Here is a 25,850-nt window from a genome sequence, read left to right as displayed (position 1 = left end):
GTAAATATATACAACACCATACCACACAATACTAGAGTGCTACATGTTTCCCTAAAAATACACACATATCTCTATTCCCAAAGCACCCTCAACTAGCTAGGGTATACAAAATCATTCCCAAAAATGTACTCACTCTCTGACAGGGTACCACAAAAGCCCCTCTACCTGCAAGCCTGATCTGCTCACCTACCTGGATCACCTGAAAAATAATTCAACACTGGAATGAGCCAACGCTCAGTAAGAAGAAATATGCTATTGATAGTGTGTGGCACATGAACTACTATTTTCATGGAATCTATTTTCATGTAAACATGTATAACTGAATATGTAAGTATGGTATAAGTAATAAAATTCACCACCCCTTTCCATATTGCTTAACATGATAGTATTGGAGTTTATTATTCAAAATACTTCTAGTATAAGTTGTATATTCCTTGTTTCTGCAAAATTATAGATACGTAATAATGACTGAAAATGTTCCTTGTGGCTATCTGTGTGTCATGACTTACCCCCTCATGACAAGGTTGTGCGGCCCGCAGGCTGGATTTACCCTGGCTAGCCAACCAGGAAAAAATCACTATACTCCATAGGTCGATCTGCCCACCTCAACCCATATCTGGATGGGGAGCATAAGCCCTTCAAGGGCCTAGGTGAACGACCTTACCACGTATTATCTAAATAGGTGGTTGCACTCATAAAGTAACATAGTATCTGTAGCAACGGTACCGTGCTCTGTAGCTGCAAGTCTAACATGGTCTGATACTATATAATATATTTCTATATACAACTATCTGATTTACCATAATTCTAAAATAGTCGTAATAACCATGATGTTGCATAAACTGTACTGTAATTCTGAGAATTGTATTATTATAACACTGCAGCTGCATAATCATAATATTTGAAGCTGCATGATTATAATACTGATATTCGTATAATCATGGTAATTAGGTTCATAAAATCATGGTACTGAAATATCGTAAAATCAAAATACTGAAATATCGTAAAACATGTTTTCGTACTATATTCATATTCACAAGCCACACAATACTTTAATTCATAATTTTCCTAATTAAATAAACTCTATAAAATTTTAAAAATACCTAGCATAGCATATTTCCCTTGCCTGACTATTGGAAAGCCCCTAGGGAATACTAGCCTAACACCTGTAGGGCCTCCTACGAAACACCCTGAAAACAATATATGCCAGAACATAATGTCAGTATTTCTCCACCTACATCATTTTCTATAACTATCATAAAGTCAAAAAGGGACTAAAAGGTCTTACCCTGAATTTGGGATGAAATCCAACTCGATCCCACCGACGATCCGTCCCAGCAAACTTGAAGAGAACTCCGCCAGGAACGTCATGGTGGCTTCGGATCGTCAATCTGGCATCTGGCGGGGCCGAAAACAAAGAGATAAGGGAGAGGGTTTGTAGGTGAGAGAGAGGAGAGAGAGAGAGCCGCACGAGAAATGAGTAAAAAATTCAGTTTTTATCTATTTATAGGGCGGGATTCGTTGACGAGACACGTCACCTTGTCGACGAGTCCTTCATGAAATTTGTCGACGAGACCCTGTGTTCGTCAATAAAATTCAGAGTAGCCAAAACCGTCTCTCGGTATTTTCTCGTCGACGAAGCCCTGTATTCGTCGACGAAATTCTTTAGACCTTTGTCTATGAAGCTTGGCAGTTTCCTAAAAATTATTTTATTCTCCAAAATGCAATGTCGCCGATGAAGTGTACGGCCTCATTCTATTTCTGCATCTATTTTTTTCCCTCTTATTTTTATTAAAATGCTATTATTCTTCGAGTCATTACATTCTCCCCTCCTTATAAAATTTTGCCCTCGAAATTTACTATCTGTATCTCTATCGATACTCTCCATCATCCCGTAAAGAAAAAAGGTCTACTTATTTTATTATCTGCCCTCACTTATGGCGAAAGAATACCGTGGTTACATGGGTAGTTTTGGGAGATTACAACCATAAAAGAAAATTTCTCCCAAAAAAAAATACTACCTACCCTATACTCTACATTACAATTACAGTGGACTCAACAAAATAAAATTACCATCAAAGCATATACATCAATACTATAAGTCATCAAATAAATGGGGATATTTGGGTCTAATTTCATCTTCAAGCTTCCCATGAGGCTTCCTCAATAGCGTGGTTTCTCCATAGAACTTTCACTAGTGGTATTCTTTTGCTTCGTAATTCTTGTTCTTTCCTATCTAGGATCTGTACTGGAGCTTTTTCATATGCTAGAGCCTCACTGACTTCCAATTCTACATGGCTAATGATATGGGAAGGATCTGGGACGTATTTCCTTAATATAGAAACATTAAATATCAAAATAAAGATCGTGGTAAAGCTAGCCGATAGGCTACTGACCCAATCTTCTCAAGTATCTCAAAAGAGCCAATAAACCTAGGGCTCAACTTACCCTTCTTCCCAAATCTCAAGGTCCCCCAGAAAAACATAATCACTTACTCCGAATTCTAGTTCCCAGTGGCGAGTATCTGCATAACTTTTCTGCTGACTTTGTACTGCACTGATCCTATCTCGAATAAGTTGGACTTTATCACATGCTTGCTGAATTATCTCTGGACCCAAAACTCGCCTTTCGCCTAGTTTATCCCAAAAAAGAGGAGATCTACATCTCCTACCATATAATGCCTCGTAAGGTGTCATGCCAATGCTAGCCTGATAACTGTTATTATAAGAAAATTCAACTAGCGGCAAAAATTGAATTCAGCTACTTCCAAAGTCTAGCACACAAGCACGAAACATATCTTATAATACCTTGATGGTTCTCTCAGTCTGACCATCGGTTTGAGGGTGAAAAGCTGTGCCGAATGCTAGCTGAGTCCCTAGTGCCTCCTGTAAACTCCTCCAGAACCATGATGTAAAACATGGATCACAATCCGAGACTATGGATACCGGCACTCCATGGGATCGAACAATCTCCTGTATCTAAATCTCTGCTAACCTATTCATAGGGTAGCTAATTTGGATAGGCAGAAAATGTGCTGTCTTCGTCAATTTATCAACTATCACCCAGATGACATTCTGTCCATGCAATGCCGGTGGCAACCTAGTAACAAAATCTATAGATACGTGGTCCCACTTCCACTCGAGAATGAAAAGTGGCTGCAAATGACCAACCGGCCTCTGGTGCTCAGCTTTAACCTGCTGGAACATCAAACACTGCCGCACAAACTCTGCTATCTCCCTCTTCACTCCACCAGAAAGAATCTCGCAGATCCCTATACATTTTCGTACTGCCAGGATGAACAGTGTATAGAGACCTATGTGCCTCCTCTAAAGTCGTCCTACTGATGCTATCATCAGCAGGTACACACAATCTGGTGCAGAATCTCAGGGCCCCATAGTCAGAAATACTGAACTCCTCCCCTTGACCATCCTAAACTCTGGCTATCACCTCTAGTAATTTTGGATCATCTCTCTGAGCAGCTTTAATCTTCTCATACAATGTGGGCTGTATAACTAAACTGGCAATAAGCGCCTGAGGATCAACCTCCACTAATTCCACATCGAGTCTCTCTAAGTCCATCCGAATTGGATGCTAATTACTGCTGCTAACTGTGCTATGTCTCTTGACTTATGACTCAATGCATCAACTACCACATTTGCTTTACCTGGGTGGTAACTGATGGTGCAGTCGTAATCTTTAATAAGTTCCAACCACCTCCTCTGCCGCATATTCAATTCTTTCTGTGTAAAGATATACTTTAGGCTTTTATGATTAGAGAATATCTCGCACCTCTCACTATAAAGGTAATGCCTCCAGATCTTCAGTGCATGTACCACTGCAGCCAATTCTAGATCATGAGTAGGGTAGTTCTTTTCATATCTTTCAGCTATCAAGACGCATATGCCACCACCGTACCCTGCTACATCAACACATAACAGAGCCCTTTCAAGGACGCGTCACTGTAGATAACATAACCATCGCCTCCCGATGGAATCATCAGAACTGGTGCAGTGACGATCCGCTGATTTAATTCCTTGAAGCTCTGCTCGCACTCTTCATCCCACTCAAATCTGACATTTTTCCTAGTCAACCGCGTGAAAGGACCTGACAAGGCTGAAAACTCTTCAACAAAATGACTATAATAACCTGCCAGTACTAAGAAACTCCTGACTTCCTGCACATTGCTCGGCCTAGCCCAATTTACCACCACGTCAATCTTGTTGGGATCCACTGAAATGCCATCCCCTGAGATCACGTGGCCTAAGAATGCCACCTTCTCAAGCCAGAACTCACATATGCTAAACTTAGCATAAAGCTGCTCCTTCCTGAGAGTCTGCAACACGTGTCTCAAATGCACCTCGTGCTCCTCAAAACTCCTCGAGTATACCAGTATATCATCGATAAAAACTACTACAAACTGATCTAGATACTGGTGAAAAACTCTGTTCATCAAGTCCATGAACACAGTCGGGGCATTCGTTAGACCAAACGGCATAACGAGAAATTCATAGTGCCCGTACCTGGTCCTAAAGGTTGTCTTCACGACGTCCTCCATTCTTACTCTCACTTGATGATACCCGGACCTAAGGTCAATCTTGGAGTACACCCATGTACCCTGGAGTTGATCAAACAAATCGTTTATATGGGGTAGAGGATATTTATTCTTGATAGTAACCTTGTTTATCTCCCTGTAATCAATGCACATCCTCATGGACCCGTCTTTCTTCTTTACGAACAACATTGGAGCTCCACATGGTGATACACTGGGTCATATGAATCCCTTGTTCAATAAATCCTACAACTGCTCCTTTAATTCTCCCAATTTTGCTGGAGTCATACAATACGGGACCTTAGAGATCGGTGCAGCCCCAAGAGGTAAATCTATAGGAAAATCTACCTCGTGCATAGGAGGCAACCCTGGTAACTCCTCTAGAAAAACATCTAGAAATTATCATACTATTGGAGTGCTATCAATCTTCGATTAATTTTTAGATGCTTCTTTAACAAATCCTATAAACCCCTGAGCCCCCCTCCAGGAGTAATCTACTCGCCTGCACAGCTGTCACCAGCTGTGTTGGAGCACGTACCTGTGAACCAACAAATCTGAATTCCTTCTCTCCAGGAGGTCTAAAAATTACTTCTCTCTGGAAACAATCAATGCTGGCATGATTGGCAGCCAACCAGTCCATACCCAGTATTATATCAAACCCACACATATCAAACACAATCAGATCTGCTGGTAGTACTTTCCCCTGAACTTCTATCGGATAGCCTCTAAGTACCCTCTGACATCTAATCACTGATCCTAATGGGGTAGCTACCGATAGTGCTATATCTAATGACTAGGTCTCACTCTCAAATAATTTAACATAAGATGCAAAAATGAAAGAATGAGTAGCACCCGAGTAAAAAAGAACAATAACTGGGTATGATGAAACAATAAATGTACTTGTCACCACATCTGTAGCAACCTCTGCATCTCCTGGGGTCAAAGCATATACCCGTGTTGGGGCCACATTTCTCTTCTGGCTGCCCCAAGGCGCCTGATATCCTCCCCTAACTGGCTGATGTCCTCTCTGATATGGCCTGGAAGCTGGGACCTAGTCCTGCTGACTTGGGCACAAAACAAACCTCAAATCTTTTCCTATACTCTGGTATTGCTTCTGCTACACTCTAAAGTCTACAGAACCTACCTAGGCTCTGATACCAAACTGTAACAACCTTCTTAATTTCCATGTTTTTTTTTTATGTACTATAACAATCTATAAGCTCTGATACCATACTGGGGTAAACCCAATCATTAACCTATCAGCGAGAAGTAGAAATCACATAGACATAACCATATGTAAATATACACATAATACCAATACCATACAATACAATACCAGAGTTCTACATATTTCCCAAAAATACCCTTAACTATACTGGTCTTCCACAATACTCACTTTACTGACAGGGCACTACAGAAGCCCCTCTATCTGTGAGCCTGGTCTACTTGCCTACCTGGATCACCTAGGATGAGCCAACGTTCAGTAAGACAAAATATGTTATTACTAGTGTGTGGAAAATGAGCTACAATATTATGAAAATTTGTTTTCATATAATCATGTATGACTGAAAATGAAAGTACAGTACAAGTAATAAAATACCCCACCCTTTCCAGGTTGCTTAACATAACAGTATTGTATATCACTATTCAAAATAATTCTAGTGTACATAGGTATGTCCCCTATTTCCATAAACCTGTATATATGTAATAGTAATTGAGAATTTTCCTTGTGGATAACTGTGTGTCATGATTTAACCCCTCATGACAGGGTTGTGCGGCCATTAGGCGGGATTTACCCTGGCTGGCCAACCAGGAAAATATCACTATACTCCATCGGTCTGATCTGCCCACCTCGACCCATATATGATGGGGAGCCTGTCCACGTCAAGGGCCTAGGTGATCGAACTACTACTACGTATTATCTAAATAGGTGGTTGCATTCATAACATAACATAATATCTGTAACAACGGTACCGTGCTCTTCCGTATGGTCCAATAGGGTCTGGTACTATATAGTATATCTCTTTATACAACTATCTGGTTTACCATGATTCTGAAATAACCGTAATAACCATGATATTGCATAAATTGTATTGTAATTCATATATCGTAATACTGAGATCTGTATAATCATAACACTAAAGCTGTATAATAATAATACTGAAATTCGTATAATCATGGTACTGAGATATCTGTATAATCATGGTACTGAAATCTGTATAATCGTAGTACTAAAATTCATAAAATTATGAATACTGAAATTCATAAAAATCATGGTATTGAAATTCATAATTCATATCTCCATACTATATTCATATTCTCAAGCCACACCATACTTTAATACATAATTTTCATAATTTAATAAACTGTGTAATATTTCAAAATTTCCTAACATAGTATATTTCCCTTACCTGTTTACTGAAAAGCCCCTATGGTACACTAGTCTAACACCTGCAGGACCTCCTACATAACACGCTGAAAACAACATTCACCAGAACAAAATATCAATATTTTTGCACCTACATCATTTCCTATGACTGCTAGAAAACCAAAAACTGACTAAAAGGCCCTACCCTGAATTTGGGATGAAATCCAACTCGATTTCACCGACGATCCGTCCTAGCAAACTTGAAGAGAACTTTGCCAAGAGTGTCATGGTGGCTTTAGATCTTTGATCCGATAAGGAATAGGCCCGAAAATGAAGAGAGAAGTGAAAGAGAGACGTAGAGAGAGAGAGAGAGAAAGAGAGGAGAGAGAGAGTGGCATGAAAAATAGATAAAAATATGATTTTTAGCTATTTGTAGGGCTAGATTCGTTGACGAGACACGTCACCTCGTTGATATTCGTCAATGAAACCTTGTATTCGTCAACAAAATTCAGAGCAGCCCATTCTTCGCTCGATAGTTTCTCGTCGATGAAACCCTATATTCGTCGACGAATTTCCTTATGCCCTCGTCAACGAAGCCTTGTTATCATCGACGAATCTTGAAAATTTCCTTAAAATTATTATTATTATTATTATTATCTCCAAAATGCGATGTCATCGACGAACGCTCCGCGTTCATCGACAAAGTCTACTGCCTCCTTCTGTTCCTGTTTCCATTTTCCTCCCTCTTTATTATTAAAATAATATTATTCTTCGAGTCACTACATTAGGATACTAGGTTCTGTAGACTCTAGAGTGTAGCCGTAATAATACCAGAGTATAGGATAAGGAGATTTGAGGTCTGATTTTGTAGTCTAGATTCGGGACTTCCATAGTGGTTTGTGTGATTTTCCTAGGGTGACGATTTTAGGAAAGTCATGGTAAACTATCGTTGGTTTGGGTATCTAAGTTGCAGGATTAAATCTTGAATTAAGATCAGGAATGATGAATTAATTAGGAGAATATATTATATGAGTTGGGTGATATGTATGGTGAAGGGATTCTGAGTTAAGTTATTTTTTTTTTCAGGATAGACCCTGGTGGTAGTAGTGCCCACGCTAGTACGAATGAGGGTGCTGGACCCTCAGGAACTGCGGGCGGTGATTCAGATGCAATCTTGCTCAGCGTAGCACAACAAGTTATGGCAGAAATTGCGAGGAGTTCAAGGGAACAAGGTGGTTTGTTGGCGGGTCACGGTAGCTCGATAGAGAAATTCCTAAAGATGAATCCTCCAACTTTTTCAGGGGAACAAATCTTGCAGTCACTAAAAACTGGGTGCAGGAGATAGAGAAAATATTTACAGTTCTACCGTGTTCATAGGAGCAGAGGGTGCTATTTGCTACCTACAGATTAACTGGAGAGGTCAAGAGGTGGTGGACAGCCGTAAAACTTTTAGAGCAATAGAGGACAGTACCTGTGGAGATGACATGGGAGCAGTTTAAGGAGACATTCTTTGATAGGCATTTTCCAGCCTCATCTTGGGAAGCTAAGATAGAGGAGTTCCTAAATCTGAAGCAGGGATAGTAGACCATACAGCAGTACGCAGTGAGGTTCATCGAATTATCTTACTTCGCCTTGTACATTATACCAGATAAAGTAAAGAAGCTACGACAATTTGAGAGAGGTCTGAGGAGAGAAATTTATAAGCAGGTGTCGATTCTGAAGTTGTAGGATTTTGCTGAGCTAGTGGATAGAGCCACTATAGCAGAGATTGGAGAGCAGTTAGAGGCCGAGGAGCAGAGGCAAAAGAAGAGATCCTCACCTTCTGGTTCCCAGCAGGGAGTCGGCCATGGTTCGTGGAAAAGAGGTGGCTACTACAAAGATCAGAGGTAGGAGACCGAGAATTTTGGTTTTCAGGGTGTGCAGCCATCTCCAGCTTGCCCGTCTTGTGGGAAGAGACAACTGGAGGAGTGTCGTGTCGGGCAAGGTGTTTGCTACTGGTGTGGGGAGTCAGGGCATATGATGAAGGATTTTCAGGCTCATATTGGTGCTGCTCTTGCTCCTAGACATGCTCAAGGAGACTACCAAGCGCCATGTGGAGGCCAACAGAGAAATATGGCTCAAGTTAGGGTCTTTGCTCTAACGCCGGGTGATGCTGAGGCAGCTAGCGATGTGGTGACAGGTACGGTTAATATGTTTCTATTTAAAGTTATTGCACTATTTGATTCAGGTGCCACACACTCATTCATATCTTCGGGGTGTGTTAAATTGTGTGGGGCCGAAACACAATCACTAGATGTTGAATTATTAGTAGCTACACCAATCGGGTCAGTAGTAAGATGTAGTAGCTACACCAATCGGGTCCGTAGTTGTCAAGTTGATGTTCAGTGGAGGATTCTATCTGCTGATTTGGTAGTGCTGGACATGTATAGGTTTGATATCATTTTCGGCATGGATTGGCTAGCAATTAATTTTTCCAGTATAGACTGCCATGCGAGAGAAGTAATATTTAGACCACTAGGAAGACCAAAATTCAGATTTACAGGGTCACGAGTACAGTCTCTACCTCATGTGGTCTCAGCTATTCAAGCAAAGAGACTGCTCCTGAGTGGTTTTCAGGGATTTGTAGCTTTCGTAAAAGAAATGTCGGAGAATGAGTTGAAACTTGTTAACACGGCAGTAGTGAAAGAATTTATAGATGTGTTTCCAAATGAATTGTCGGGTTTGCCACCTGATCGTGAAGTAGATTTTCCCATTAATCTACTTCCAGGTACAGCACAGATCTCTAAAGCACTGTATCGAATGGCACCAGCAGAGTTAGAAGAATTAAAAGATCACTTATAGGATTTACTTGATAAGGGTTTCATACGACCTAATATATCTCCGTGGGGAGCTCCAGTATTATTCGTGAAGAAGAAGGACGGGTCTATGAGGATGTGCATAAACTACAGGGAGATTAATAAAGTGACCATCAAGAACAAGTATCCTCTACCCCGTATCGATGACTTGTTTGACCAGCTCTAGGGTACACGGGTGTATTTTAAGATCGACCTCAAATCAGGTTACCATCAGGTAAAAGTGAGGGCATAAGATGTATCAAAGATTGCTTTTAGGACTAGGTATAGGCATTACGAATTCCTTGTTATGCCATTTGGTCTGACGAATGCTCTTGCGATATTTATGGATTTGATTAATAGGATTTTTCATCCATATTTAGATCAGTTTGTTGTTGTTTTTATTGATGATGTACTGGTCTATTCAAGAAGCTATAAGAAGCACGAGATACATTTAAGGTAGGTTTTGTAGATGCTCAGGGAGAAGAAGTTGTATGCTAATTTAGCAAATATGAATTCTAGCTCGAGAAAGTGTTTTTGGGGCATGTTATCACAGGAGATGGAATTTCTATGGATCCTAGTAAGATTGAGGCAGTAGTGAATTGGGCTAGACTGAGGAACGTCCAAGAGATCAGGAGTTTCTTGGGGTCAGCTGGATATTACCTTCATTTTTTCGAGGAGTTCTCAGCTTTATCAAGGCCTTTGCACGACTAACTAGGAAGAATGCCAGATTTGAATGGGACGACAACAATAAGCAAAGTTTTTAAGAATTGAAGCAGAGGCTAATCACAACGCCAGTACTAATAATCCCGTTTGAGGGTGAGGGTTATACTATCTATAGTGATGTGTCCTTGAAGGGACTTGACTGTGTATTTATGCAGCATGGTAAGGTGATGGCATATGCGTCTAGACATTTGAAAGAGTATGAGTAGAACTACCCTACCTATGATCTTGAATTGGCTGCAGTGGTACACGCATTGAAAATTTGGAGGCATTACCTTTACTTAGAAGGATTTGAATATGAGACAGGGAAGTTGATTAGAGTTGATTAAAGATTTTGATTGTACTATCAGTTACCACCCAGGAAAAACAAACGTGGTAGCTAATGCACTGAGTAGGAAGTCTGGGGAATCAGCGTTGGTGGCTATGGAGATCCAGCATCTGATCGTGATCGATGTAGAGAGACTTGACATTGAATTTATCGAGGGTAATCCTTCAGTATGTATTACCAGCCTAGTAGTATAGCCTACTATACAAAAAAGGATTAAAGCCACTCAGAAGGAAGACCCAGAATTAGCAGAGATGATAGATAGAGTGTAGAATGGCCAAGGAGTGGAATTCTGCATTTCAGATGATGGGGCTTTACGGTTCCGTTCTAGACTGTGTGCTCCTACTGATGCTGGGATCAGGAAGACTATTTTGCATGAGGCTCACAGATTCTTGTATACAGTTCATCCTGATAGTATGAAAATGTACAGGGATCTGCGAGAGTTTTATTGGTGGAGTGGTATGAAGAGAGAGATTGCAGAATATGTATCCCAGTGCTTGACGTGCTAGTAGGTAAAAGCTGAGCACCAGAGGCCAGTGGGTCAGTTGCAGCCACTATTTATTCTAGAGTGGAAGTGGGATCATATATTCATGGATTTTGTTTCAGGGCTGCCATCAACATCGCATGGCCATAATGCGATTTGGGTGATTGAAGATCAGTTGACTATGACCGCCCATTTCCTCTCTATCAAGATCAACTATTCCCTTAGCCATTTGGCAGAGATTTACGTCCAAGAGATAGTTCGTTCTCATGGAGTTCCTGTTCATAGTGTCATATCGAGACCCGCATTTCACGTCACAGTTCTGGAGAAGCTTGTAGGAAGCTCTAGGGTCTCAGTTATCATTTAGCATAGCATTCCATCCTCATTCAGATGGGCAGACTGAGAGGATGATACAGATACTAGAAGATATGTTTTGAGCATGTGTATTAGATTTTGGGGGAGGCTGGACTCAGTTCATGCCGCTGGTGGAGTTCACGTATAATAATAGTTACCAGACTAGTATTGGCATGATACCGTTTGAGGCTTTATATGGTAGGAGATGTCAATCTCCTTTATAGTGGGACAAGATGGGTGAGTGGCAATTTATGGGACCAGAGCTTGTACAACAAGTGTACGATAACGTTCGACTCATCAGGGATAGAATTAGCGTAGCTCAGAGCCGACAGAAGAGTTATGCCGATAATCGCTGCAGAAAGTTAGAATTTGACATTAGGGATCATGTATTTCTGAAGATAGCTCCATTAAAAGGGATTATGAGGCTTGGAAGGAAAGGTAAACTTAGCCCTAGGTTCATTGGTCCATTTGAGATTTTAGAAAAAGGCCGGTAGCATATAGGCTAGCTTTGCCACCTACACTATCCAGGATACACGATGTATTCCACATATCTATTTTGAGGAAATACGTCTCAGATCCTTCTCATATTATCAGTTATGGTGAGTTAAAGCTCAGTGATTCACTAATTTATGAGGATGTACCTGTGTAAATTCTGGACAGAAGAGAACAGGAACTACGTAATAAGAAGATTCCTCTCGTAAAGATTCTATGGAGGAATCACACAATAGAAGAGGCTTCTTGGGAGCTCAAGGAATAGATCAAACAGAAATACCCGCAATTATTCCAAGAAGTTCATATGTGATTAAGAAATGTGAGTAAATATGTAATGTTTCTTTTGTAGGTACATGTAATGCTTTAGTTAGTAAGTGGTATTTTAGTTTTGGGGGAACTTTCTTTGGATTTATGTAATCTCCCAGGACTTAGAATGTAACCATGGTATTCTTCCGCCATAAGTGAGGGTAAGTAATAAAATAAGTAGACAATTTTGCCTTTAAGGGATAATGAATTTTATGAATAGTAAATTTTGAGGACAAAATTTTATAAGGAGGGGAGAATGTAAAGACACAAGGAATAATGGTATTTTAAATAATAAAGAGAAGAAAGGAAAATGAAGACAGAAACAAAAGGGTAGCAAACTTCATCAACGAACGCTTTGCGTTCATCGACGACATTGCACTTTGAGACTAATAACCGAGGAATTTAATCAAAGACCCGTCGGCGAATACAGAGGATTTGTCGACGAGGATAACATAGGGTCTCGTCAACGAGGGTATATTTCGTCGACGAGAAGATATTGAAAGGATTTTTTTGGGCGACTCTAAATTTCATCGACGAAGGGGAGAGTTCGTTGACAAATTTCCTATTGACCTTGTCGACGAAGCCCCTAGTATAAATAGTGTTAAACTCGATTTTAACACAAAAGAAAATCAGAAATCACTCCCTCTCTCTCTCCCTATGATTTCTCTCTCCTCTCTCTTTGATTTTGGCTCCGTCATTCGCTGAATCAACGATCTGAGGCCACCACGACGCTTCTGGGGAAGTTCTCTCCAAATCTGCCGGAGCGGATTGTTGGTGGAAGCGAATTGAAATTCCTCCCTGGGTTGAGGTAAGGCTTTTCATGCCAAATTTGATATTTTTCGCAGTTATAGGAAATGATACTCACGTGAAAATACTGAAGTTTAGTTATGTGAGTTGTTGGTTTCAGGGTGTTGCTCGGGGAACCTTACGGGTGCAGAATGAGTAGGCTTTTAGGGGGTTTTCCTTTAAGTACTAGGTAGGGGAATAAACTAAAGCAGTTATTTTCCACGAGTATTATTATTATTTATCAGTAAATTAATTTTCAGGGAAGCATGTATTATATTTGAATATTATTGAGAAAATGCATATTTGGGAAAATACTGCTGTTATACAAGAAATGTAATTTTAGAATGAAATGTACGAATTTACTTAGTTATGTGTGGCATGAATATTATTTTTCATAAAAAGTATTATGATATGGTAATTTTACGAGTAAAACATGTTTTCAGGAATATGAAATAATACAGTACATAATGATGTTGAAAATACATGATAATTGATTTATTATTCAAAATGATATGTATGAGATGTACTACACAAGGCCATTTTTATGAAATGTTCAGCGCGAGGTCATATTTATGAAATGTTCGGTGCGAGGCCGTATTTATGAAATTATAGAAAATGCTATCAATCCATTTATGTTAAACGCTATATTATTATGTATTATATGTTATCAGAACCCGGATGTTAGTTTAGTTCAGTTTTAGGTAGTTATATAGATTAGATATTTATGTTCAGATTGGTGCTACCACCCCACAAGGGGGTGGGAGATGGATAGTCGATGTGACTTACAATGTAGAGTTGTAGACGTCCACCTGGCATTTCGAACCAGGGTGTGGCGGGCCCATCGTACTTACAGACATTTTTTACTCGGCAGTGGTTAGCCAACCATTGTCGAATCCCGCCTTCGAGCTGCACAACCCATCATAGGAGGTAATATATGATACCAGCTAGCTATTCGTTCTGGGTATGTTTTCAGTATTATTAGCTATACCAGACAGTTATGATTAGTATGATTTATTAGAAATATGAAAGTATACATTTTTGTAGTTATTAAGTGATGAAAGTTTTCTGGTATGAAGATTGTACTGTATATCTATATTATCATTAAGAATTCATGTTGTCACACTGCTATATTATTTTATTTTCCCTTACTGAGAAGTGTCTCACCCCCGAACATTAAACGATTTTTAGGGAACCCAAAAAGAACGACAGATCGAGACTGTCGTTGAGATAGAGTGGTACTACCCCGTTAGGAGGGTAAGTTTTGATTTAGGGGTAGGAAATTCATGTTTTGTAGGTCCCTATATATGAGTATATTTTTGGTATTTTTTTGGAGATTGTATGTAAATACAGTGTTTTGTGATTATAGTTAACTCTGGTATTATGTATTTTGTGGTAATGAGATTGATGGTTTACACTTACTGCTGCTTAGGTTCCGCTGTGTATAATAGGTGTCCCCGCTATCCACAGGTTCGAGTTGACTATTTTATTTATTATGTTTTATTATATATTAAGATACGTTGGTCATTACAACAATTGGTTCCTAGGACCCTAGGAATAACTATAGACAAATTAATCAGAAGTAATTTAGTGAACTTAACCACATCTCTATAAAAAAATATTAGTGAAGAATCTTTGAACTTATATAGTGTAAGATAATGGACATTATAAGCATTAGTTGGATAGCCATCTTCATCAAGGCGCCATATCTCAATCTGAACATGATGACAACTTGGAGACTCCACTGGGATTTTATAGAGTCGAGCCAATAAAATAAGTTTCGAATTTTTCAAACATAAACTCAAACATGGTCTTTGAATCGTATATGTATTTTTTTGATTGGTTGCTTTTCATGAATGAAAGTATATGGTATGGTTTATGGGATAAAGTAGCATGCACATACTCATAAGTTCTAATGTGAGCTTGTCCTTTTAGGGTTAGATAGGGACGAAATAGTGTTTTCTCTCGTAGAAATTAGTCTCCACATAGGCCCATGAAACATCCTGCTCAAAATTGTATCCTTTCAGACCTCCAAGTTGAAGGATGGAGACTCTACTAGCTTATTTGTCGGCGATTGTAGAAATAATTTGGGGATCTTGTATCCTTAAGTGTAGAGCCAAACCACACATACAAACCCTAAGTCATCTACCCTAGAATAGAGTCTTAGAAGTATGCCTAAGAAATCCAGTACTCCTTGTGCGACAGAGGCCTCTTCCTCCTTCATATAGATGTCAACTTATGATTCTTGATGATTTGTCTTGTGTATGCTTAAACTTGTGAATGTGCACAATTTTTACTCCTAAAGTGTAGCATGTTTCATCCCCTTTGCATGGAATTTATTTTTATGGGAGTCAGTTATAATAACATGGAGAATTATGCACCATTTCCAATCCAACCTTTAATTTATATTTGAGCATCAATGTCATCAACCTGAGCCCAATTGAGGGATATTCATAAACTCATCCTCAAGATATGAAAATTCACTCATCACTCTACACTCAATTTAAGGGCATCATCCACCCATGCTCAAGGAATGAGCAAGTGATCACCTATGCTCAACATATCCAATTTTATTCTTCCCTAGTCACGCTTTCTCAAGCATTTATCTTCATGCACACATTCTCAATTCGAGAGCACCCATCTATTTAGATTTGATCCATCCTTCATCTATTGACATCCTTGTATTCAAGATGTGAGCACTGACTATCATGCTCAATTCTATGGTACTTATCTATGCGTGCATGCTCCATTTTGAGCACCCATTTATCAATGTCCCATTTAGATACATCTAACCTTAATCCTTAATTGGATACATACTTAATATATGCTCAATCTTTCATCTTTATAATGAGGGGCATCCTTCCATATTTAATTTGGGGCATTAACTAATCGTTCTCAGTTTTGGGGCACACTTTTTTTCCTCTATGTGTCCTTGAGGTAGGGTATTCCATCCTTTATACTTGACCTATGAGCGAATATTTGACCATGGTTAATAGAAGGGCATTCCCTTCCATATGAAAGCCTTGCCAAATAATGATCAATTTGCCAATAATTTTCTATTTATGCTCTACATGAGAGCATTATATCCTTACTTAATCTATGAGTGTTTTCCCTTTTGCCTTAATTTAGGGGCACCATTACATCCATGCTCAATTTGGAGCACCACTCCAACTATCTAAAGCATTAATCTACAATGGTCAATATGTAAGCATCCTTGGTTCCTTGGCACCCATATCGCTTAATCAATCCTAGAGTAATCAATGCACCATTTGAACTTTGAGCATCCACCTAGGCTTCACCAAGAACACCCTTTTACGAACTCATTATCTCCCACATGTCCAATCTACATCATCCATTTATTTTGTCCATTGAGAAGAACATACTTTTCGATGCTCAATTTGGTGAGCTTGAGACCCCTTATGCTTAGCAAGTATCCACTTATGATCACCTTGGTATATCCTTTTGGATATGCTTAATTAGTGAGCATGAAAGTCTTTGGCCATGCTCAATCTGAGAGCATCCCCTTCCATGATCAATGTGAGCATTCACCAAACCAAGCTCAAATTTTTGAAGCTTATGTTATTCATGCTCTATTTACGAGCATCACATTTTTGCTTAATTTATGAGCATTCGACCATCCATGTTTGTTTTAAGAACCTGTCCATCCATGCTTAATCTTAAGCACCCATGTGTCTATGCAGTGTGGTTAATCTACAAGCATTCACCAATCTATGGTCAACCTTTAAGAGGAAAATTCCCTTTTATTTTTCCATATTCTCCTTCATTCCCATATGCTCAATTTGAAGTATCTCTCATGACTTATCAAAGAATATATGAGCATATATCCATCCATACTCCAATTGTATGTGAATTCCCTTTGTGAGCACTTATTCCTTGCTCAATTATCTTTGTTCCACTTGAAAACATCAATTCGTCCATTCACCAATGCTTCTATTCATCAATTCTTCTCTGTGCTTAACTTATAAGCATAGCTACTCATTTATCTCACAATGCTCAATTACTGAGTATCATGTTTCTCAATGGATATGCATGTGCTCATTCACCCATACATGATTATCCTATATGTATCAACCAATCCATTCATCCATCTATGCTCTATCTGTGAGTTTACATATTCATTTATTCCTCTAAGAGCATTGCTAAGTTTATACTCAACTTGTAAGCATGTGTCATTGCTCATGTCTTTGCACTCAACTGAGGAGTTTCAAAAGCATGATGTGTCATATACTCATACTAGCTTAACCAGTGAGCATCATTTCATCATTGATCTATCCCTATATAAGATGCTAGAGTTAATCAATCAATATGGTCCATTGCTATATAGGTTGGTCCCTTAAAATCATTCTTCCCATTTTCACAACTAATTCACATAGTAACATCTACCCATCTATGCTTTCATGCATTTATGTTTACATGTGTTTATCATGAGGAGTTTTAGTCCATTCACTCATACATTCATGAACTCCTGTTGGCCTAACAAGGTTTAGAATCTTATTTTGATGATAACAAATTAAGGGTACTTAACATGTTTGATTAAGTGAAGTTTTAGGGCTCAAATGTTTTGATAAAGATCAAGATCAAGTGCTTAAAGAGTTTTATTAAAAGCTTATACTTAAAGCTTGAAGATTTGATGAAGCTAAATATTATTGAAGAAAGAAGCTCAAGATAGAAAAAGAATGGAAGCAAATGCATAAAGACTTAATTTTTAGAAAGTTATAGTTTATAAGAAGTCTTATGTAAGTACTTCATACGTTTTCAATATAGATGTTTGAAGCTTTTAGGAACAATGATTGACTTAGAGACCTATTTTTGAAAACCATGGAAAATACTTTTAAAAGTCTCAATAAGTTTTTCCAATATCAAAGGACAAAGTTTTTGAAATCAAAGTTTCGAGAAACATATAAGCTGCAAGGACAAGCGACTGATGGAATTGCATCAGGCGACTGACATTTTTATGCTGATAAATTTGAGCAAACAGAACTGAGACAGGCGATTGACCACTTAGACTCAGACGACCGACTCAACACTGTGCTTCAAAATACGCTGAACTTAAAAGGCTCAGGCGACTAACCCTCTGGTCACAGTCGACTGATGTTCGTATTTTAACTTTTAAAACGAGGGAAAGTTTCCAAAATTGATTTCATGACTCCTAAACCTTCAGAAAACTTGGGAAACACTACAAGTAACTTGGAGAATACGTTCTTATACTTTTTAATTCTATAAAAACTTGTTGTTTTCATAAATTACATAAAACAATAAAAAAAATAATTAAGCATATACAAATTACAAGTTCAAAGCTTTCTTGCTAAAATTTTCTCTAAAGTCTTGCTGTGTTTTTGTGCTGATACAACTCACAGTTTATGATTGTTTTCTACTAATATTTTCAAATCAAATCAGAACCATGGTGGTGATATTCATCTGAGTTTCACTCTTTTATACTGATTAATGCTTAAGTATATTGATTTTAAGTTGTACAAATAGGCTCTAACAGAGGGTATTCTTGTAGGAACAAAGAAAATTTCTTGTTTCTTGTTTTTTTGACGATTCAAGGATATTGGATCGTTGCCTAACAAGAAGGGGTATTCTTGTTAGATAGGGATCTCCATCTCATACGGAAAGAGGTTGTAACTTTGCCTGGTAAAACAGTTGGAAAGGAAAATCCTCACAGCGGTTGCTTGGGGCAAGGAGGTAGGCTGCTTGTCGAACCTTGTAAAAAATCTTATCTTCAGCTCTTCTTCCCTAATCTCTTTATTTTTTTGTAAGTATATAACCTGTGTGTATGTTTATTAAACACTTTCTGCATATTGGAAGTTGCTGAAATACTAATTGTGGTTCATTTTTGAAATTAGCACACTATCTTGTTGGTTGTTCGTTGGTTTTGTAATGCCCCAACCTGGGTCTGCCAAGGAGCACTACATCTCTCTTCCCCTACCTGGACCAAACAACAGGGGGACGGGCCTTATCGGACTAATGACTGGCCTCACAGATCAACATGTGTCCTTTTCAGTGTGTTTTGTCCTCACTCACACACTTCCTAAGAAAACTTCTCAGGAGGTCACCCATTCCAATATTGCTCCAAGTCAAGCACGCTTAACAGTAGAGTTCTTATGGGAAAACTCCCGAAAAGAAAGGTGCACCTTGTTGATATGGGTAGTAACATCTAGTCTTTTAAGCCTTTCATCCATGGGGTATCACAGGTTTAACAAATTCAAAATTGAATATTGATTTTGAATATCACAAGTTGAAGTTAATTTTTCTATATTTATTATTCTATTGAAGGAAGTGGCAGAGCTTTATAAAATTAATATTTTTGAAAATATCTTTGATATTATCACTATTCATTGTTGAAGAATAAATTCTGACTTTGAATATAAAACGTTCTAAGATTTTAATCAAGCTGATCTTTAATATCATTTATACATAAAGGATTGAACTTGTATTGATAAAAGGATTGTTAGCTATAATTGTGAGGTTGCTAATCAATATTATTGTGTTTATGTGATTGCTGAAAATAAATTTGCTGAGTTAATACTTAAACTAAGGAATTTAAAAAATAAAGTTATAAATAAATTTTAAAACCCAATTCACCCCTCCTCGTGGGAGCATTCCTAAATTATCAACTCCATTCATTGGGTTGGTCATAACATTCATCCATTCATTCAGATTTTATGTATGCATAGTAAAAATGAGATTTATAGGTCCTGCCTAAAGGAAGGGTAGGTTATCCATTAGAGGATGTGACATATGCTTAATCCATGTGTTAGAAGTGCTTTGATTTAGTCATAAGGTATGTAGACACCCCAATTTTTCTAGGTCTCTTTTTAGTAGGATCCCTCTATTTGTTACCTTGTCTTTGGAAAAACATATGGGTGTCATTGCAATTTTATTTCAAAGGGGGTTAATTTGGTATTTTCGGTCATTTTTGTTTTCATCTCAAGAACGTTAGGACCTTTAGGATAACATGTTATTTAGCCCCTCTAATTTCAATGTCATTTTTAGCTAGACCCTATTAATAACATTCAACTAGGTCCTTGAGTAGTCCCTTAATTAAGTCCTTTTATATTATAGTCCTTTAATTGATTCTTTTTATCTTACATTCCTTTAATTGAGCCCTTTTATTTTAGAGCCCTTTAATTGAGCCATTTTATTTTACAATTCTTTAATTTTATAGTCCTTTAATTGAGTCATTTTTTTTTACAGCCCTTTAATTGATAGTCCTTTGATTAAGTCCTTTTATTTTGCAGTCCTTTAATTGAGTCATTTTGTTTTCCTTTAATTGAGTTCTCCTATTCCTTTTGCAAGACCCCAAAGGCAATTACTGAAAAAAGTCAATTCCATATATTTATTGCATCAATATACTATAATACATGTACAGGGGAATGCAAATACAATATACATATAGGGAAATCCAAATATATGGAATTAAATTCTAGGAAAACCCTACATTAAACTAGAAAAATTCAAAGAGGCCGAATAATACTCTTGCATGTGAGAATATCCCAGCATCTTCGAAAGATACCCGCACCCCAAAAATAGAAAGCAGATCAAGCATATAAAAGAAAAATAAATTTGAAGCAATCATACACTTAATTGGAGAGATTTCAAGATTGGGTTGTATCCCTCACAATCTTCAGCAGCAAACTCACAAATAAGGGGATAATCGGCCAAATCATATTAGGAGAGGGATTTATTGCTATAGGATGGGGGGCATGCATAAGGGAAATTTACATAAGGAAAATGTTGGAATGGAAGACGGGTGTATTACCTAAATTGATCGAGGACCCCAATCCTATAAATATGGGGGCCTCGCAGAGGACAAACACCAACGCTTGGGGAAAGAGAAAAATCGATAGAGAGAGAGAGGGAGAGAGAGAGAGAGAGAGAGAGAGAGAGAGAGAGTTGAAAGTTAGTGAGAATTGCAGGGGAATTCTCACAAAAATTGTGTGTGAATTTTGAAAGAAGCTCATACAGAGGCAGACTCTCACATAACAAGGAAGGGGATTTGTTCAAAAAGCAAAACCAATACATAAGTAGACAAGAAGCAGCATTCAAAAGCCCTGACATCCACCCAGAAGGACGTGCCTAGACCAAAGAGAAAAGGACTCAAAGATTGGTTGAAGATCATAAGTAATTTTTTAAAAACCTATTGAGTTCCTTCTATTTTGAAATCATGCAAAGATATACTATGTACAGGATTTGATCCCTTGGGATACCCCATGACCCGACCCAAATTTGTTTTGAATCAACTCGTCTACCCTAACCAGCAGGTTAATTTGAATTATTGGGTACCTAGGACCCAGGTCCTCTTGGACTTGGGTCCATCGACCCGTCTAAGCCTGCAAGCCCAAACACGAAGGCCAACCCCCCATAGCCCAAGTACTGAAGCCTAAAATTGTAGCCCAAACACCACAAACAAAAAACCTAAACCCAAACACTAAGGCCAACCCCCCGCCCCCATAGCCCAAACACTGAAACCAAACTCACAGCCTAATGATGAATCAACCCCAAGCCCAATACTAAAGCCTACCTAGAACCCACATTTAAAGAGGAAAAAAAAAAAAAAACAAATAGAGGTCCACTGTTTTTGTTGAAAACCCCAACCCAACTTTTTATAACGTGGAAGCCCAAATTGAGAACCAAAACCATGACCCTTTTTAAAAAAAAAAAAAAAAACAACCCTGGCCTAACTTTTTATAACCTGGAAGCCCAAACCGAAACCAATTTTAACATCACACAACATTCTTGCAACACCATCAAACATTTTAATTTTAATATTCTTTATTCTAATAATTTTGCATGAAGCATCATTTCCCATTAGAAAAAACCATAATTTACCAAACTATAGGTGGTGAACCAATCTTTGTTTGGTGTTATGTGATAAGAGCACGCCGAATCTAAGATCCAAGAATTAGTGAGACGATCTAAACCGGGTGAAATTGAAAGCATATCACTACCACCACTCTTTGAGTCTCCTTCTTCCACTACTATAGCATATTTTGATGAATCCTCTTTATTTTCTACTTTCCCCTTCTTCCTCTTTGGACAATCTAGTTTTGTGTGCCCCTTTTTCCTGCACTTAAAACACTATACGTCCTTCCTCTTCTTGGAATTGGACCGAGACTTATTGTTACTTGGTTCACTCTAGAATTTGCTTCTCCCACGTTCCTAGTTACCCTTCACCACAAGCCCTTCACCTTATGATTTCTCATCGTTGGCTTTCTTCCTCTGATGAAAACCTAAAAGAGCACTTGTAATCTTCTCCAATTCAAGAGTTTCTTTTCCCCGCATCATAGTTGTAACAAAATTCTAATACGTAGGAGATGCCAGTAGGTAATTCAGTAGCATCAACGCCTTGTCTTTGTCTTCAAACTTCACATTAACTCACTTCAGATCACCGAAGATCTAATTGAACACATTAATGTGATGATCCATTTTTGAACCCTTTGACATCATAAGCCCATACAGTTTCTGCTTAAGATACTACTTGTTCGTCAATGACTTGGACATATACTAACTTTTTAGTTTCAGCCAAATTGCCACTGACAATTCCTCATCCATGACGTGATATAAGCACATCATCAGTCACACAAAGCCTGATTGTCGCTACAACCTTCACATCCAACTCCTTCCAATTCATGTCGTCCATACCTTTTGGCTGCCTTCCATATAATGTCTTCACCATACCTTACTGCACTAACAAATCCTTAATTCTCCTCTGCCATAGTCCAAAATTTCCTGATCCATCAAACTTGACAATGTCGAAGTTTGCAAAAGAAATCCCAGCCATTGTAACCAATAGCTCTAATAGCAATTTTATTTTTATTTTTTGGTGTAAAATAATGCGCAGCGAAAAAAAATTAGATCGTGCAATGCACCAATTAACGATGAACAATACGAAAACACAATCAAACAGATAATAAGGAAAGCGATAAAATAATGACACAAGAATTAACGTGGTTTAGCAGAATGCCTATGTCCACGGGAGCAAGTGGCGGTTGAAATTCATTATCAATCAAAACTAAGATTACAACATTGTATATATGCTAACCCTACACATACAAAGGGATTAGAAAGTTCCATAAATACCCCTGTATCAATCCCTACAAGATTTGTCTTTGAATCCCCAACCTTTTGATCTTACCAATTCAAAATTTCAAACACAGCGCCGAACAAAACCGTCGACGATTTCATCAAACCATCGATGGTTTTCAGAAAACTCGATGGCTTCTTCCTAAGACTGAAACCATCAACATAATCATCGACTCACTACTATGCAAACAATCGATGGTTTTATTTTGCAGATCAACTTCCTTATTTTTCCTCAGCATGCTTTCTCTGTACACGTGTTACACTCAATATGAGCCACATACTATGCCAAATATTATGACAGAGAGTTACTACAATTTTTGCACTTTATGGAGAGAACCAAGAAGGGAGATAGATGAGAGAAACATTGAGAAGAAAATTGGATGAAAATTGGGGTTAGAAGTGTCTATGCAATCAAATTGATTGTTACGATCAAATGGTGATTTATCATCTTATCAAGCCGAAATTTTGACCTCATGTTAATGATTTGACTTTCTTAAATCTAATCAGGTCAATCATCATTTGGAGGTCATTTCGTGGCTTGGACACTAGCTTCTATTTTTGGTGAAACCTCTTCATTTTCTTGAAGTTTGATTCCACCTTTTAGTTGGCGAAAATTCATGTTGGTTTGTACACCAAGAATTTCTTACTCTTGATGAATTTAGTTGATGTATGCCTCTAGTTTTAACTAAAGAATGCCTATTGTAGCCTACTATTTGACATAATAGAAAATTGGAAGCAAATTTTGGTTTCGTGATTTTTCCCTTCACGCCAAATGATTTTCTATGAAATGTTGGTGTTCTGTGTGATTATGTGGTTGATTTGTATTCCTTTTTTGGTGGCTGATAATTTCATATTATTAGGTAATTAATTATTCTACTTAGTGTTAATTGGAGTATAGGAAGATTTATCTTGAGATTTTGGGCTTTAATCATCATCTTCATATCTCCTCTTCTCCAAGATAAATTTTATTATGTTTATGCTAAATTCCCAACATTCTATTTTATACTAGCTACTAACTTACTATAACTATTAACTACAATATATTTTGGGATAATATAGACTACAATATAACTGTTGGGTTGTCACTTTGCCTGAGAGCAATTTCTCGACCTAGTTAACAAACTGTACGATTCCCTTCATCTTTTTTGTTCTTTTTTTCTTTTTATTAGTTTAGTACGTAAATTAATCAAACCAATTTTTTTATCGTACAGGAGAATACAAGTATCTGATTCTGTTAATACGAATTTAGAGACACGACGTAAGAAAACAAATTGAAAGAAATTAAGATTCTAATGAAAGAAAAGCAGAGAGTATAATATGAAAACATACATGACGGATCGTGTTCTGTCATCAATCATCAGGAGCATATCTATCGAACAGTATATATTATACACACAGATCGATCGACCATCGATGCTGTTATTATTATTTTTTATTATGCATGCATGCAGGATAAGTGATCAGCACAGCTAGGTAGAAGCAGATTGATGAGGCAAGCAAGCTAGATGTCTCGGATATTTGGAGGAATCAGCTGCCATATCTCTGTCTGCCGCAGGCAGGTGTAGACTGCAGCAAGAAGAGATTCAATGAAGAATATATGTATATATAAACGCATGTATGAGTGGAGGTAGTGGCGAAGTAATATTCTTATTTGCTTCTGTATGCTGAACGTACATGACAGTGAATTGGGCGCTTAGTGGTGTAGGAAATGGAGGATTTAGAATATGCAACTACTTTTATTTATATTGTTTTGTGCTCCAATAAGGGAAGAAATATGCATATCAGCTTCCACAATGGATGCCAACATGCATATTAAGATGCTGTGTCCATGTTCCCAATTCCACTCGCCCACACTGCTAGCATATTGTGCATGGTATCCGTTGGGTCGGTCGATACAATCTAGAGGAGAGAGAGAGAGAGAGAGAGAGAGAGAGAGAGAGAGAGAGGGAGATGCACTACAAAAGAAACAAAAAATTAGAAAGTGTTTTTGCAGTGGCAAAATTAGTATGACAAACTGCATTCAAAATTATCCGTAAGTTGGGAAAAAAAGATCAAATTAAAATTGTGAGGGTGAAACAAGAAAAAATATTAGTTCTACCATACGCTGTATCTAGCATAATTTTTGCTATATGTTAAAAAAGTTTCTTAATACATACATATGACAAAATGATCATATATATTAAATCTACTGGATACACTTGGTTATATAATAATTTCTCAGTCAAACAGAGGGGATGACACTAACTAGTGAGTCTTTGAACCAGTGAGTCTTTTGAATCTGAATTTAACCTTTTAATAGATTTCGAACTCCTAACTCATTGCACAATGTATTAGTAGAAGGACGAAAACATACTCTTATGAATAGAGTGAGGTAATGATTAATTAGTTAATTAATTAATCTTGCCAATTTTTTCGTGAGGTGCATATAAGATCACATTGAGTATTTTGTCAATCAAATTGGCATGCGAAGTCATGGACCTCTGTTCATAGCATTTGAAGTACTATATAAACGTCAAATATTATGAAGT

This window comes from Malania oleifera, chromosome 7, assembly GCF_029873635.1.
Source record: "Malania oleifera isolate guangnan ecotype guangnan chromosome 7, ASM2987363v1, whole genome shotgun sequence".
NCBI classification, from domain to species: Eukaryota; Viridiplantae; Streptophyta; class Magnoliopsida; order Santalales; family Ximeniaceae; genus Malania; species Malania oleifera.
The sequence above is the reverse complement of the archived record's forward strand: the minus strand, read 5'-3'. Positions refer to the sequence as shown.